This window comes from Cherax quadricarinatus, chromosome 20 (assembly GCF_038502225.1).
Source record: "Cherax quadricarinatus isolate ZL_2023a chromosome 20, ASM3850222v1, whole genome shotgun sequence".
NCBI classification, from domain to species: domain Eukaryota; kingdom Metazoa; phylum Arthropoda; class Malacostraca; order Decapoda; family Parastacidae; genus Cherax; species Cherax quadricarinatus.
Genome location: NC_091311.1, coordinates 45,022,825 through 45,040,566, shown reverse-complemented (window position 1 = coordinate 45,040,566; position 17,742 = coordinate 45,022,825). Strand labels below are relative to the sequence as shown.

General features: G+C 40.1%; 1 protein-coding gene across 6 annotated transcripts in view; it reads left to right on the top strand.

Annotated features, from left to right (window-relative positions):
- Nucleotides 1-17,742, top strand: part of sdt (stardust) — a 660,846-nt gene that overhangs the window by 316,719 nt on the left and 326,385 nt on the right. The gene's annotated exons all lie outside the window — the stretch shown is intronic.

The window sequence follows — 17,742 nt, the reverse complement described above, 5'->3', positions numbered from 1 at the left end:
CAGTACCACTAACACTGTTGTTGTTGTTGTTGTTCAGCACCACTAACACTGTTGTTGTTGTTGTTCAGCACCACTAACACTGTTGTTGTTGTTGTTCAGCACCACTAACACTGTTGTTGTTGTTGTTCAGCACCACTAACACTGTTGTTGTTGTTGTTCAGTACCACTAACTGTTGTTGTTGTTGTTGTTCAGCACCACTAACCCTGTTGTTGTTGTTCAGTACCACTAACACTGTTGTTGTTATTGCTGTTCAGTACCACTAACACTGTTGTAGCTGTTGTTGTTCAGTACCACTAACACTGTTGTTGTTCAATACCACTAACACTGTTGTTGTTCAGTACCACTGACACTGTTGTTGTTGTTGTTGTTGTTCAGTACCACTAACAATGTTGTTGTTGTTGTTGTTCAGTACCACTGACACTGTTGTTGTTGTTGTTGTTCAGTACCACTAACACGGTTGTTGTTGTTCAGTACCACTGACACTGTTGTTGTTCAGTACCACTAACACTGTTGTTGTTCAGTACCACTGACACTGTTGTTGTTGTTGTTGTTGTTCAGTACCACTAACACTGTTGTTGTTATTGTTGTTCAGTACCACTAACACTGTTGTTGTTATTGTTGTTCAGTACCACTAACACTGTTGTTGTTATTGTTGTTCAGTACCACTAACACTGTTGTTGTTGTTGTTGTTGTTCAGTGCCACTAACACTGTTGTTGTTGTTGTTGTTGTTCAGTACCACTGACACTGTTGTTGTTCAGTACCACTGACAATGTTGTTGTTCTTCAGTACCACTAACACTGTTGTTGTTCAGTACCACTAACACTGTTGTTGTTGTTGTTGTTCAGTACCACTAACACTGTTGTTGTTGTTGTTGTTGTTCAGTACCACTAACACTGTTGTTGTTCAGTACCACTAACACTGTTGTTGTTCAGTACCACTAACACTGTTGTTGTTGTTCAGTACCACTAACACTGTTGTTGTTGTTGTTGTTGTTTAGTACCACTGACACTGTTGTTGTTGTTCAGTACCACTAACACTGTTGTTGTTCAGTACCACTGACACTGTTGTTGTTGTTGTTGTTGTTCAGTACCACTAACACTGTTGTTGTTGTTGTTGTTCAGTACCACTAACACTGTTGTTGTTATTGTTGTTCAGTACCACTAACACTGTTGTTGTTCAGTACCACTGACACTGTTGTTGTTGTTGTTGTTGTTCAGTACCACTAACACTGTTGTTGTTATTGTTGTTCAGTACCACTAACACTGTTGTTGTTATTGTTGTTCAGTACCACTAACACTGTTGTTGTTATTGTTGTTCAGTACCACTAACACTGTTGTTGTTGTTGTTGTTGTTCAGTGCCACTAACACTGTTGTTGTTGTTGTTGTTGTTCAGTACCACTGACACTGTTGTTGTTCAGTACCACTGACAATGTTGTTGTTCTTCAGTACCACTAACACTGTTGTTGTTCAGTACCACTGACACTGTTGTTGTTGTTGTTGTTCAGTACCACTGACACTGTTGTTGTTGTTGTTGTTGTTGTTCAGTACCACTGACACTGTTGTTGTTCAGTACCACTAACACTGTTGTTGTTCAGTACCACTGACACTGTTGTTGTTGTTCAGTACCACTAACACTGTTGTTGTTGTTGTTGTTGTTTAGTACCACTGACACTGTTGTTGTTCAGTACCACTAACACTGTTGTTGTTCAGTACCACTGACACTGTTGTTGTTGTTGTTGTTGTTCACCACCACTAACACTGTTGTTGTTGTTGTTGTTCAGTACCACTAACACTGTTGTTGTTATTGTTGTTCAGTACCACTAACACTGTTGTAGCTGTTGTTGTTCAGTACCACTAACACTGTTGTTGTTCAATACCACTAACACTGTTGTTGTTCAGTACCACTAACACTGTTGTTGTTGTTGTTGTTGTTCAGTACCACTAACAATGTTGTTGTTGTTGTTCAGTACCACTGACACTGTTGTTGTTCAGTACCACTGACACTGTTGTTGTTCAGTACCACTAACACTGTTGTTGTTCAGTACCACTGACACTGTTGTTGTTGTTCAGTACCACTGACACTGTTGTTGTTGTTCAGTACCACTGACACTGTTGTTGTTGTTCAGTACCACTGACACTGTTGTTGTTGTTCAGTACCACTGACACTGTTGTTGTTGTTCAGTACCACTAACACTGTTGTTGTTCAGTACCACTGACACTGTTGTTGTTCAGTACCACTGACACTGTTGTTTTTGATGTTGTTGTTCAGTACCACTAACAATGTTGTTGTTGTTGTTCAGTACCACTGACACTGTTGTTGTTCAGTACCACTGACACTGTTGTTGTTCAGTACCACTAACACTGTTGTTGTTCAGTACCACTAACACTGTTGTTGTTGTTCAGTACCACTGACACTGTTGTTGTTGTTCAGTACCACTAACACTGTTGTTGTTGTTCAGTACCACTAACACTGTTGTTGTTGTTCAGTACCACTAACACTGTTGTTGTTGTTCAGTACCACTAACACTGTTGTTGTTCAGTACCACTGACACTGTTGTTGTTCAGTACCACTGACACTGTTGTTGTTGATGTTGTTGTTCAGTACCACTAACAATGTTGTTGTTGTTGTTCAGTACCACTGACACTGTTGTTGTTCAGTACCACTAACACTGTTGTTGTTCAGTACCACTGACACTGTTGTTGTTGTTCAGTACCACTAACACTGTTGTTGTTGTTGTTGTTCAGTACCACTAACACTGTTGTTGTTGTTGTTGTTCAGTACCACTAACACTGTTGTTGTTGTTCAGTACCACTAACACTGTTGTTGTTATTGTTGTTGTTGTTGTTCAGTACCCCTAACACTGTTGTTGTTGTTGTTGTTGTTGTTCAGTACCACTAACACTTGTTGTTGTTGTTGTTGTTCAGTACCACTGACACTGTTGTTGTTCAGTCCCACTAACACTGTTGTTGTTGTTCAGTACCACTGACACTGTTGTTGTTGTTGTTGTTGTTGTTCAGTCCCACTAACACTGTTGTTGTTGTTGTTGTTCAGTACCACTAACACTGTTGTTGTTCTTCAGTACCACTAACACTGTTGTTGTTGTTGTTGTTCAGTACCACTGACACTGTTGTTGTTGTTGTTGTTGTTCAGTACCACTGACACTGTTGTTGTTGTAGTTGTTGTTCAGTACCACTAACACTGTTGTTGTTGTTGTTGTTCAGTACCACTGACACTGTTGTTGTTGTTGTTGTTGTTGTTGTTGTTGTTGTTGTTGTTGTTCAGTACCACTGACACTGTTGTTGTTGTTGTTGTTCAGTACCACTAACACTGTTGTTGTTGTTGTTGTTCAGTACCACTGACACTGTTGTTGTTGTTGTTGTTCAGTACCACTAACACTGTTGTTGTTGTTGTTGTTCAGTACCACTAACACTGTTGTTGTTGTTGTTGTTGTTCAGTACCACTAACACTGTTGTTGTTGTTGTTGTTCAGTACCACTGACACTGTTGTTGTTGTTGTTGTTCAGTGCCACTGACACTGTTGTTGTTGTTGTTGTTCAGTACCACTAACACTGTTGTTGTTGTTGTTGTTCAGTACCACTAACACTGTTGTTGTTGTTCAGTACCACTAACACTGTTGTTGTTGTTGTTGTTCAGTACCACTGACACTGTTGTTGTTGTTGTTGTTCAGTACCACTGACACTGTTGTTGTTGTTGTTGTTCAGTACCACTAACACTGTTGTTGTTGTTGTTGTTGTTCAGTGCCACTGACACTGTTGTTGTTGTTGTTGTTGTTCAGTACCACTAACACTGTTGTTGTTGTTCAGTACCACTAACACTGTTGTTGTTGTTGTTGTTCAGTACCACTAACACTGTTGTTGTTGTTCAGTACCACTAACACTGTTGTTGTTGTTGTTGTTCAGTACCACTAACACTGTTGTTGTTGTTGTTGTTGTTCAGTACCACTAACACTGTTGTTGTTGTTGTTGTTCAGTACCACTAACACTGTTGTTGTTGTTGTTGTTGTTCAGTACCACTAACACTGTTGTTGTTGTTGTTGTTCAGTACCACTGACACTGTTGTTGTTGTTGTTGTTCAGTGCCACTGACACTGTTGTTGTTGTTGTTGTTGTTCAGTGCCACTGACACTGTTGTTGTTGTTGTTGTTCAGTGCCACTGACACTGTTGTTGTTGTTGTTGTTCAGTGCCACTGACACTGTTGTTGTTGTTGCTGTTGTTGTTCAGTACCACTAACACTGTTGTTGTTGTTGTTGTTCAGTACCACTAACACTGTTGTTGTTGTTGTTGTTGTTGTTCAGTACCACTAACACTGTTGTTGTTGTTGTTGTTCAGTACCACTAACACTGTTGTTGTTGTTGTTGTTCAGTACCACTAACACTGTTGTTGTTGTTGTTGTTCATTACCACTAACACTGTTGTTGTTGTTGTTGTTCAGTACCACTAACACTGTTGTTGTTGTTGTTGTTGTTCAGTACCACTAACACTGTTGTTGTTGTTGTTGTTGTTGTTGTTGTTCAGTACCATTAACACTGTTGTTGTTGTTGTTGTTCAGTACCACTGACACTGTTGTTTTTGTTGTTGTTCAGTACCACTAACACTGTTGTTGTTGTTCAGTACCACTAACACTGTTGTTGTTGTTGTTGTTGTTGTTGTTGTTCAGTACCACTAACACTGTTGTTGTTGTTCAGTACCACTAACACTGTTGTTGTTGTTGTTGTTCAGTACCACTAACACTGTTGTTGTTGTTGTTGTTCAGTACCACTAACACTGTTGTTGTTGTTGTTGTTGTTCAGTACCACTAACACTGTTGTTGTTGTTGTTCAGTACCACTAACACTGTTGTTGTTGTTGTTCAGTACCACTAACACTGTTGTTGTTGTTGTTGTTGTTCAGTACCACTAACACTGTTGTTGTTGTTGTTCAGTACCACTAACACTGTTGTTGTTGTTGTTCAGTACCACTAACACTGTTGTTGTTGTTGTTGTTGTTCAGTACCACTGACACTGTTGTTGTTGTTGAGTACCACTAACACTGTTGTTGTTGTTGTTGTTGAGTACCACTAACACTGTTGTTGTTGTTGTTGTTGTTGAGTACCACTAACACTGTTGTTGTTGTTGTTGTTGTTGAGTACCACTAACACTGTTGTTGTTGTTCAGTACCACTAACACTGTTGTTGTTGTTGTTGTTGTTGAGTACCACTAACACTGTTGTTGTTGTTGTTGTTGTTGAGTACCACTAACACTGTTGTTGTTGTTGTTGTTGTTGAGTACCACTAACACTGTTGTTGTTGTTGTTGAGTACCACTAACACTGTTGTTGTTGTTGTTGTTGAGTACCACTAACACTGTTGTTGTTGTTGTTGTTCAGTACCACTAACACTGTTGTTGTTGTTGTTGTTCAGTACCACTGACACTGTTGTTGTTGTTCAGTACCACTAACACTGTTGTTGTTGTTGTTGTTCAGTACCACTAACACTGTTGTTGTTGTTGTTGTTCAGTACCACTGACACTTGTTGTTGTTGTTGTTGTTCAGTACCACTGACACTGTTGTTGTTGTTGTTGTTCAGTACCACTGACACTGTTGTTGTTGTTCAGTACCACTAACACTGTTGTTGTTGTTGTTGTTCAGTACCCCTGACACTGTTGTTGTTGTTGTTGTTCAGTACCACTAACACTGTTGTTGTTGTTCAGTACCACTGACACTGTTGTTGTTGTTGTTGTTCAGTACCACTAACACTGTTGTTGTTGTTCAGTACCACTGACACTGTTGTTGTTGTTGTTGTTCAGTACCACTGACACTGTTGTTGTTGTTGTTGTTCAGTACCACTAACACTGTTGTTGTTGTTCAGTACCACTAACACTGTTGTTGTTGTTGTTGTTCAGTACCACTAACACTGTTGTTGTTGTTGTTGTTCAGTACCACTAACACTGTTGTTGTTGTTCAGTACCACTAACACTGTTGTTGTTGTTGTTGTTCAGTACCACTAACACTGTTGTTGTTGTTGTTGTTCAGTACCACTAACACTGTTGTTGTTGTTGTTGTTCAGTACCACTAACACTGTTGTTGTTGTTCAGTACCACTAGCACTGTTGTTGTTGTTGTTCAGTACCACTAACACTGTTGTTGTTGTTGTTGTTCAGTACCACTAGCACTGTTGTTGTTGTTGTTCAGTACCACTAGCACTGTTGTTGTTGTTGTTCAGTACCACTAGCACTGTTGTTGTTGTTGTTCAGTACCACTAGCACTGTTGTTGTTGTTGTTCAGTACCACTAACACTGTTGTTGTTGTTGTTGTTCAGTACCACTAACACTGTTGTTGTTGTTCAGTACCACTGACACTGTTGTTGTTGTTGTTGTTCAGTACCACTGACACTGTTGTTGTTGTTGTTGTTCAGTACCACTAACACTGTTGTTGTTGTTGTTGTTCAGTACCACTGACACTGTTGTTGTTGTTGTTGTTGTTGTTCAGTACCACTAACACTGTTGTTGTTGTTGTTGTTGTTGTTCAGTACCACTAACACTGTTGTTGTTGTTGTTGTTCAGTACCACTAACACTGTTGTTGTTGTTGTTGTTCAGTACCACTAACACTGTTGTTGTTGTTGTTGTTCAGTACCACTGACACTGTTGTTGTTGTTGTTGTTGTTCAGTACCACTGACACTGTTGTTGTTGTTGTTGTTCAGTACCACTGACACTGTTGTTGTTGTTGTTGTTGTTGTTGTTCAGTACCACTAACACTGTTGTTGTTGTTGTTCAGTACCACTAACACTGTTGTTGTTGTTGTTGTTGTTGTTCAGTACCACTAACACGTTGTTGTTGTTGTTCAGTACCACTGACACTGTTGTTGTTGTTGTTGTTGTTCAGTACCACTGACACTGTTGTTGTTGTTGTTGTTGTTGTTGTTCAGTACCACTGACACTGTTGTTGTTGTTGTTGTTGTTGTTGTTCAGTACCACTAACACTGTTGTTGTTGTTGTTGTTGTTGTTCAGTACCACTGACACTGTTGTTGTTGTTGTTGTTGTTCAGTACCACTGACACTGTTGTTGTTGTTGTTGTTGTTGTTCAGTACCACTAACACTGTTGTTGTTGTTGTTGTTCAGTACCACTGACACTGTTGTTGTTGTTCAGTACCACTGACACTGTTGTTGTTGTTGTTGTTCAGTACCACTAACACTGTTGTTGTTGTTGTTGTTCAGTACCACTAGCACTGTTGTTGTTGTTGTTGTTCAGTACCACTAGCACTGTTGTTGTTGTTGTTCAGTACCACTAACACTGTTGTTGTTGTTCAGTACCACTAACACTGTTGTTGTTGTTGTTGTTGTTGTTGTTCAGTACCACTAACACTGTTGTTGTTGTTGTTGTTCAGTACCACTAACACTGTTGTTGTTGTTGTTGTTGTTGTTCAGTACCACTAGCACTGTTGTTGTTGTTGTTGTTGTTGTTCAGTACCACTAACACTGTTGTTGTTGTTGTTGTTCAGTACCACTAACACTGTTGTTGTTGTTCAGTACCACTAACACTGTTGTTGTTGTTGTTGTTCAGTACCACTGACACTGTTGTTGTTGTTGTTGTTCAGTACCACTAACACTGTTGTTGTTGTTGTTGTTCAGTACCACTAACACTGTTGTTGTTGTTGTTGTTGTTGTTCAGTACCACTAACACTGTTGTTGTTGTTGTTGTTCAGTACCACTAACACTGTTGTTGTTGTTCAGTACCACTAACACTGTTGTTTTTATTGTTGTTGTTGTTGTTCAGTACCACTAACACTGTTGTTGTTGTTGTTCAGTACCACTAACACTGTTGTTGTTGTTGTTGTTGTTGTTGTTCAGTACCACTAACACTGTTGTTGTTGTTGTTGTTGTTCAGTACCACTAACACTGTTGTTGTTGTTGTTGTTGTTCAGTACCACTAACACTGTTGTTGTTGTTGTTGTTGTTCAGTACCACTGACACTGTTGTTGTTGTTGTTGTTGTTCAGTACAACTGACACTGTTGTTGTTGTTGTTGTTCAGTACCACTAACACTGTTGTTGTTGTTGTTGTTCAGTACCACTAACACTGTTGTTGTTGTTGTTGTTCAGTACCACTAACACTGTTGTTGTTGTTGTTGTTGTTGTTGTTGTTGTTCAATACCACTAACACTGTTGTTGTTGTTGTTGTTGTTCAGTACCACTAACACTGTTGTTGTTGTTGTTGTTGTTCAATACTACTAACACTGTTGTTGTTGTTGTTGTTGTTCAGCACCACTAACACTGTTGTTGTTGTTGTTGTTCAGTACCACTAACACTGTTGTTGTTGTTGTTGTTCAGTACCACTGACACTGTTGTTGTAGTTGTTGTTGTTGTTGTTGTTGTTCAGTACCACTAACACTGTTGTTGTTCAGTACCACTGACACTGTTGTTGTTGTTGTTGTTGTTCACCACCACTAACACTGTTGTTGTTGTTGTTGTTCAGTACCACTAACACTGTTGTTGTTATTGTTGTTCAGTACCACTAACACTGTTGTAGCTGTTGTTGTTCAGTACCACTAACACTGTTGTTGTTCAATACCACTAACACTGTTGTTGTTCAGTACCACTGACACTGTTGTTGTTGTTGTTGTTGTTCAGTACCACTAACAATGTTGTTGTTGTTGTTCAGTACCACTGACACTGTTGTTGTTCAGTACCACTGACACTGTTGTTGTTCAGTACCACTAACACGGTTGTTGTTCAGTACCACTAACACTGTTGTTGTTGTTCAGTACCACTGACACTGTTGTTGTTGTTCAGTACCACTAACACTGTTGTTGTTGTTCAGTACCACTGACACTGTTGTTGTTCAGTACCACTGACACTCTTGTTGTTCAGTACCACTAACACTGTTGTTGTTCAGTACCACTGACACTGTTGTTGTTGTTCAGTACCACTAACACTGTTGTTGTTGTTGTTGTTCAGTACCACTAACACTGTTGTTGTTGTTGTTGTTGTTCAGTACCACTGACACTGTTGTTGTTGTTGTTGTTGTTCAGTACAACTGACACTGTTGTTGTTGTTGTTGTTCAGTACCACTAACACTGTTGTTGTTGTTGTTGTTGTTGTTGTTCAGTACCACTAACACTGTTGTTGTTGTTGTTGTTGTTGTTGTTGTTGTTCAGTACCACTAACACTGTTGTTGTTGTTGTTGTTGTTGTTCAGTACCACTAACACTGTTGTTGTTGTTGTTGTTCAGTACCACTAACACTGTTGTTGTTGTTCAGTACAACTGACACTGTTGTTGTTGTTGTTGTTCAGTACCACTAACACTGTTGTTGTTGTTGTTGTTGTTGTTGTTCAGTACCACTAACACTGTTGTTGTTGTTGTTGTTGTTGTTGTTCAGTACCACTAACACTGTTGTTGTTGTTGTTGTTGTTGTTCAGTACCACTAACACTGTTGTTGTTGTTGTTGTTGTTGTTGTTCAGTACCACTAACACTGTTGTTGTTGTTGTTCAGTACTACTAACACTGTTGTTGTTGTTGTTGTTGTTCAGCACCACTAACACTGTTGTTGTTGTTGTTGTTCAGTACCACTAACACTGTTGTTGTTGTTGTTGTTGTTGTTGTTCAGTACCACTAACACTGTTGTTGTTGTTGTTGTTGTTGTTCAGTACCACTGACACTGTTGTTGTAGTTGTTGTTGTTGTTGTTGTTGTTGTTCAGTACCACTAACACTGTTGTTGTTCAGTACCACTAACACTGTTGTTGTTGTTCAGTACCACTAACACTGTTGTTGTTGTTGTTGTTCAGTACCACTAACACTGTTGTTGTTCAGTACCACTAACACTGTTGTTGTTGTTGTTGTTCAGTACCACTAACACTGTTGTTGTTGTTCAGTACCACTAACACTGTTGTTGTTCAGTACCACAAACACTGTTGTTGTTGTTCAGTACCACTAACACTGTTGTTGTTGTTGTTGTTCAGTACCACTAACACTGTTGTTGTTCAGTACCACTAACACTGTTGTTGTTGTTCAGTACCACTAACACTGTTGTTGTTGTTGTTGTTGTTCAGTACCACTAACACTGTTGTTGTTCAGTACCACTAACACTGTTGTTGTTGTTGTTGTTCAGTACCACTAACACTGTTGTTGTTGTTCAGTACCACTAACACTGTTGTTGTTCAGTACCACTAACACTGTTGTTGTTCAGTACCACTAACACTGTTGTTGTTGTTGTTGTTCAGTACCACTAACACTGTTGTTGTTCAGTACCACTAACACTGTTGTTGTTGTTCAGTACCACTAACACTGTTGTTGTTGTTGTTGTTGTTCAGTACCACTAACACTGTTGTTGTTCAGTACCACTAACTCTGTTGTTGTTGTTGTTGTTCAGTACCACTAACACTGTTGTTGTTGTTGTTGTTGTTCAGTACCACTAACACTGTTGTTGTTGTTGTTGTTGTTGTTCAGTACCACTAACACTGTTGTTGTTGTTGTTGTTGTTGTTCAGTACCACTAACAATGTTGTTGTTGTTGTTGTTCAGTACCACTGACACTTGTTGTTGTTGTTGTTGTTCAGTACGACTAACACTGTTGTTGTTGTTGTTGTTCAGTACCACTGACACTGTTGTTGTTGTTGTTCAGTACGACTAACACTGATGTTGTTGTTGTTGTTGTTCAGTACGACTAACACTGTTGTTGTTGTTGTTGTTGTTCAGTACGACTAACACTGTTGTTGTTGTTGTTCAGTACCACTGACACTGTTGTTGTTGTTGTTCAGTACGACTAACACTGATGTTGTTGTTGTTGTTGTTCAGTATCACAAACACTTGTTGTTGTTGTTCAGTACCACTAACACTGTTGTTGTTGTTGTTGTTCAGTACGACTAACACTGTTGTTGTTGTTGTTGTTCAGTACGACTAACACTCTTGTTGTTTTTGTTCAGTACCACTAACACTGTTGTTGTTCAGTACCACTAACACTGTTGTTGTTCAGTACCACTAACACTGTTGTTGTTCAGTACCACTAACACTGTTGTTGTTCAGTACCACTAACACTGTTGTTGTTCAGTACCACTAACACTGTTGTTGTTCAGTACCACTAACACTGTTGTTGTTCAGTACCACTAACACTGTTGTTGTTCAGTACCACTAACACTGTTGTTACTAATGTGACATTTATTGTGGCAACGTTTCGCTCGTACATGAGTGGAAGGATATAAAAGCTATAAGAGCTATTGCTCTACCATATTGTATTACTTTTGTCACTACCACTACTACTACTACTACTACTACTACTACTACTACCACTAGTGAACATCGAAATGGTACCTCACTAGTATTCACCTCACTCTGAGCCTTTATATACCCTCTGTGTCCATGTATTGTTTGTAATTGCTTGATAAAGCTCCTGGAGAGCGAAACGTTGCCACAATAAATGTCACATTAGTTGCACTTGTGTCCTTTTACTTTACATATTGTCGGTAATTCTACCAACTTTATTACAACACTGTTGTTGTTCAGTACCACTAACACTGTTGTTGTTCAGTACCACTAACACTGTTGTTGTTCAGTACCACTAACACTGTTGTTGTTGTTGTTGTTCAGTACCACTAACACTGTTGTTGTTCAGTACCACTAACACTGTTGTTCAGTACCACTAACACTGTTGTTGTTCAGTACCACTAACACTGTTGTTCAGTACCACTAACACTGTTGTTGTTCAGTACCACTAACACTGTTGTTGTTCAGTACCACTAACACTGTTGTTCAGTACCACTAACACTGTTGTTGTTCAGTACCACTAACACTGTTGTTGTTCAGTACCACTAACACTGTTGTTGTTCAGTACCACTAACACTGTTGTTGTTCAGTACCACTAACACTGTTGTTGTTCAGTACCACTAACACTGTGATTGTTGTACAGGCCTGGCTGCGGGGTAGGATAACCCTGGACACGGGCCACAGGTATGTCACAGCTGCTGTAGTTGTACTCGCCTTGTTGTCTATACCGAGGGCGAGAATAGACCTCAGACGATGTTTTGGTCCTCCGTGAACCATTATGTTAGATACACACGTGGTCCGTCCGTCACGTGTGTAGTGTCGTTATAATAATGGTCCAGTATGGACCGCATTTGGTTCAGAATTTGTTGTGGGACATGTGTGATGCGTGCGGGCGAGGAGCTGGAAAACTGGAAACTGTCTGGAACAACCTGCTAAGGTTCCTCTTGAAGACAGCTGACCTCTTGAAAAGTTTTTGTTTAGTCTGCGCCTTCTGGCTCGCTGACATCGTGTCCTGGTCCACTGACATTGTCTGGCCCTCTGACGCAGCTGTCTGCCTTGCTGGTGCTGCTCTTTTGCATGCTGATTCCTGTCTGGCTTGCTGACGTAGAAACCGTCTACCTTGTTGGTGCTGCTGTTTCGCTTGCTGATGCCTATCTAGCCAGATTATGCAGTTGTCTGTCTTGCTGATGTTGCTGTTTTACATGCTGACGCCTCTGTCTGGCCTGCTGACATAGCTGTCTGCCTTGTTGATGGTACTGTTTTGCATGCTGACGCCTTTGTCTGGCTCTCTTATGCATGTTGACGCCTCCATCTGGCCTGCTGACGCAGCCGCTTGCCTCGCTGACGCTGCCTCCTGGTGTCCGATGACGCCGGCTTCGTCTTCGAGAGCTTCAAAGAGCAGAGTTGAGAGGTGTAGGCAAGACGTCCGTCTCGTCTCGTGTAGGTGAGAACTCTTTGTCGTCTCCCCTGAGTCTCTTACACCACCTTCAAGGTGTCCTGCCATACGCACCTGCTCAACACTAAAATTTACAGTCCCCAAACTACTTATACACCTGTTCCCTCACCTTCATGTATTTGGTAACACATGAACATGTAGTAGTACTGACACGTATCAATTTCTCAACTACCTTAGCCAAGATTATAATTATTAGATTTTTTTTAGGTTATTTTAGCTTTCCTTTCTTCACTTGCCTCCTAACTGTCTCCTTACATTTTCAACCGACCTATCATCTAACTTTCATACTTTTCTCTCTCTCATTCGTAACTTGATGAGGGCTCACGAAGGATCGAAATGTCATTGGAAGTTTCCTCACCAAGTGGTGGGTTGGGGGGTGAGATAGGACAGTGGAAGGGTGACATCCAGCAGTGGGAGGTCGACAGCCGGCAGTGGGAGGGTGACATCCAGCAGTGGGAGGTTGACAGCCGGCAGTGGGAGGGTGACATCTGGCAGCTTGAAGGGTGACATCTGAGCTCTCTGTGATTTGCCTTAGTTCCGTGTGAGCTCTGTGAGCCTAGGCCCTGCTGATAATAACCTGGTTGATTAGGCAGTCAACAGGGGTATCAAGCCTTAGGCTCGACTGCCAGGGTAAAAGAGCCCTAGAAACTAGTCATAGGCAAGGCAAGGTAGTAAGTAGGTCAAGTAAGGAGGAACAAGGCAGTAAGAAGGACCAGGGTAGTAAGTAGTTCCGAGTAAGATGGAGCGAGGCAGTAAGTAGGTCAAGTAAGAAGGAGGAAGGCAGTAAGTAATTAGGTAAGGAATAGGTGAGGAAGACAATAAACTGTTAACTGCTGTACCGAGTCTTCCCTGGCATCTGTTACACCTTCAGACGGTGCGTGCAGGTGTAGCCACCTGACGAGGCTTGCGTATACGCTTGTAAAACCTCTGTGGAAACACCAACACTTGTTGTTCTCTCGCTCATCATGTCGCAGGAAGTTGCTTAGTGTATCGTGGAAAGAAATTCCCTCTGAATGATTAACTTCTCTTATAAACTTGTACTTAACTTATCATTAAAATCCACAAGATTAAGAACTCTTGCTGCTTTTTTTTATAATTGAAATCTTGATTTTAGTCGAAAATTGGTTTTGTTAAGAGTACTCGAAAAATTGAAAAAAAAAAAACTGAAAATTAAACAAAAACGTAAGGCAAACCGTTTTTCTTTCCTCTTGGATTTTTAATTGTTTTTGATATAGAGAAATCTGAGAGGCAGAGCTGCTCTCACAATGAAAATCTGCGTTCTTCTTCGTACAAACTTTGTTCCTCATAAACCATACCACGGGCGGGATTTGAACCCGCGGTCAGAGAGTCTCAAAACTCCAGCCCGTCGCGTTAGCCACTGGACCAGCTAGCCACATTAAGATTCGTTCAACTAGGTATATTTCTACACCATAGGAAGGTTAACATAGGCACCACTGTGACCACAATTTCGTGAGTCGTTTTGTTCCTCATTTTCATTTTTTAAGAGACATAAAACATAGCACAGTATCATATCTTGCAGAATTAGTGTAAGTGTGTCATGCACTGAAGCCAACGAGTCTACAAGCTGATATAATCATGGCCTTCAAGCGGACCGAAGAAAGCAATATGATGTTGAGTGAGGACATCTTTCAGTGACTTCGTTATTACAGAGAACCCAGGAGTGATAATGTCAGGTCTTACATTTAAGGATCACAAAACTGTTAATATTATAACCGCGGAATATAAAACTCTTGATAACTAGAAGCTTCAAAACAAATGATGTCAAGCCTCTGTGAAATCACCTGTTCTCTCCAGACTGGAATATTCTTGTACACTAAAAGCCGCGTTCCAGGCAGAAGTTGAATATCACAACATCCACTGTATCTTGTAGCACTTTACAGTGCTATTATTGTAATTATTCTAATCAATTATTAATTTATCTAGAAGACTTCATAATTATGTGCCTACTTAGTTTAAAACTTTTGGGACGAAGCACTGGACCCATGTGTGTTATTTAATGCAAGGGGTGGTATACCTGTGTTATACCTGTGATCGCTTTTAGTTGTTTTTCTACCCCCATCAACCCAGATAAGGATATCCAGATATGCCTTCAGACCCACGTGTAACCTGGTACCTCACCTGGAAACCTGCTTCCCTGTCTCGTACATAACTTTTAATATCACTGAATTAATTGTAACTACTTTACCTGGGTAGCTTGGCTAAATTTATACAGTCCAACTGGTATAAATTGCCATATATATATATATATATATATATATATATATATATATATATATATATATATATATATATATATATATATATATACATATATATATATATATATATACATATATATATATATATACATATATATATATATATATATATATAATACATATATATATAATACATATATATATATAATATATATATATATATATATATATATATATATATATATATATATATATATAGATATATATATTTTTTTTTATTATCACACTGGCCGATTCCCACCAAGGCAGGGTGGCCCGAAAAAGAAAAACTTTCACCATCATTCACTCCATCACTGTCTTGCCAGAAGGGTGCTTTACACTACAGTTTTTAAACTGCAACATTAACACCCCTCCTTCAGAGTGCAGGCACTGTACTTCCCATCTCCAGGACTCAAGTCCGGCCTGCCGGTTTCCCTGAATCCCTTCATAAATGTTACTTTGCTCACACTCCAACAGCACGTCAAGTATTAAAAACCATTTGTCTCCATTCACTCCTATCAAACACGCTCACGCATGCCTGCTGGAAGTCCAAGCCCCTCGCACACAAAACCTCCTTTACCCCCTCCCTCCAACCCTTCCTAGGCCGACCCCTACCCCGCCTTCCTTCCACTACAGACTGATACACTCTTGAAGTCATTCTGTTTCGCTCCATTCTCTCTACATGTCCGAACCACCTCAACAACCCTTCCTCAGCCCTCTGGACAACAGTTTTGGTAATCCCGCACCTCCTCCTAACTTCCAAACTACGAATTCTCTGCATTATATTCACACCACACATTGCCCTCAGACATGACATCTCCACTGCCTCCAGCCTTCTCCTCGCTGCAACATTCATCACCCATGCTTCACACCCATATAAGAGCGTTGGTAAAACTATACTCTCATACATTCCCCTCTTTGCCTCCAAGGACAAAGTTCTTTGTTTCCACAGACTCCTAAGTGCACCACTCACTCTTTTTCCCTCATCAATTCTATGATTCACCTCATCTTTCATAGACCCATCCGCTGACACGTCCACTCCCAAATATCTGAATACGTTCACCTCCTCCATACTCTCTCCCTCCAATCTGATATTCAATCTTTCATCACCTAATCTTTTTGTTATCCTCATAACCTTACTCTTTCCTGTATTCACCTTTAATTTTCTTCTTTTGCACACCCTACCAAATTCATCCACCAATCTCTGCAACTTCTCTTCAGAATCTCCCAAGAGCACAGTGTCATCAGCAAAGAGCAGCTGTGACAACTCCCACTTTGTGTGTGATTCTTTATCTTTTAACTCCACGCCTCTTGCCAAAACCCTCGCATTTACTTCTCTTACAACCCCATCTATAAATATATTAAACAACCACGGTGACATCACACATCCTTGTCTAAGGCCTACTTTTACTGGGAAAAAATTTCCCTCTTTCCTACATACTCTAACTTGAGCCTCACTATCCTCGTAAAAACTCTTCACTGCTTTCAGTAACCTACCTCCTACACCATACACTTGCAACATCTGTCACATTGCCCCCCTATCCACCCTGTCATACGCCTTTTCCAAATCCATAAATGCCACAAAGACCTCTTTAGCCTTATCTAAATACTGTTCACTTATATGTTTCACTGTAAACACCTGGTCCACACACCCCCTACCTTTCCTAAAGCCTCCTTGTTCATCTGCTATCCTATTCTCCGTCTTACTCTTAATTCTTTCAATTATAACTCTACCATACACTTTACCAGGTACACTCAACAGACTTATCCCCCTATAATTTTTGCACTCTCTTTTATCCCCTTTGCCTTTATACAAAGGAACTATGCATGCTCTCTGCCAATCCCTAGGTACCTTACCCTCTTCCATACATTTATTAAATAATTGCACCAACCACTCCAAAACTATATCCCCACCTGCTTTTAACATTTCTATCTTTATCCCATCAATCCCGGCTGCCTTACCCCCTTTCATTTTACCTACTGCCTCACGAACTTCCCCCACACTCACAACTGGCTCTTCCTCACTCCTACAAGATGTTATTCCTCCTTGCCCTATACACGAAATCACAGCTTCCCTATCTTCATCAACATTTAACAATTCCTCAAAATATTCCTTCCATCTTCCCAATACCTCTAACTCTCCATTTAATAACTCTCCTCTCCTATTTTTAACTGACAAATCCATTTGTTCTCTAGGCTTTCTTAACTTGTTAATCTCACTCCAAAACTTTTTCTTATTTTCAACAAAATTTGTTGATAACATCTCACCCACTCTCTCATTTGCTCTCTTTTTACATTGCTTCACCACTCTCTTAACTTCTCTCTTTTTCTCCATATACTCTTCCCTCCTTGCATCACTTCTACTTTGTAAAAACTTCTCATATGCTAACTTTTTCTCCCTTACTACTCTCTTTACATCATCATTCCACCAATCGCTCCTCTTCCCTCCTGCACCCACTTTCCTGTAACCACAAACTTCTGCTGAACACTCTAACACTACATTTTTAAACCTACCCCATACCTCTTCGACCCCATTGCCTATGCTCTCATTAGCCCATCTATCCTCCAATAGCTGTTTATATCTTACCCTAACTGCCTCCTCTTTTAGTTTATAAACCTTCACCTCTCTCTTCCCTGATGCTTCTATTCTCCTTGTATCCCATCTACCTTTTACTCTCAGTATAGCTACAACTAGAAAGTGATCTGATATATCTGTGGCCCCTCTATAAACATGTACATCCTGAAGTCTACTCAACAGTCTTTTATCTACCAATACAT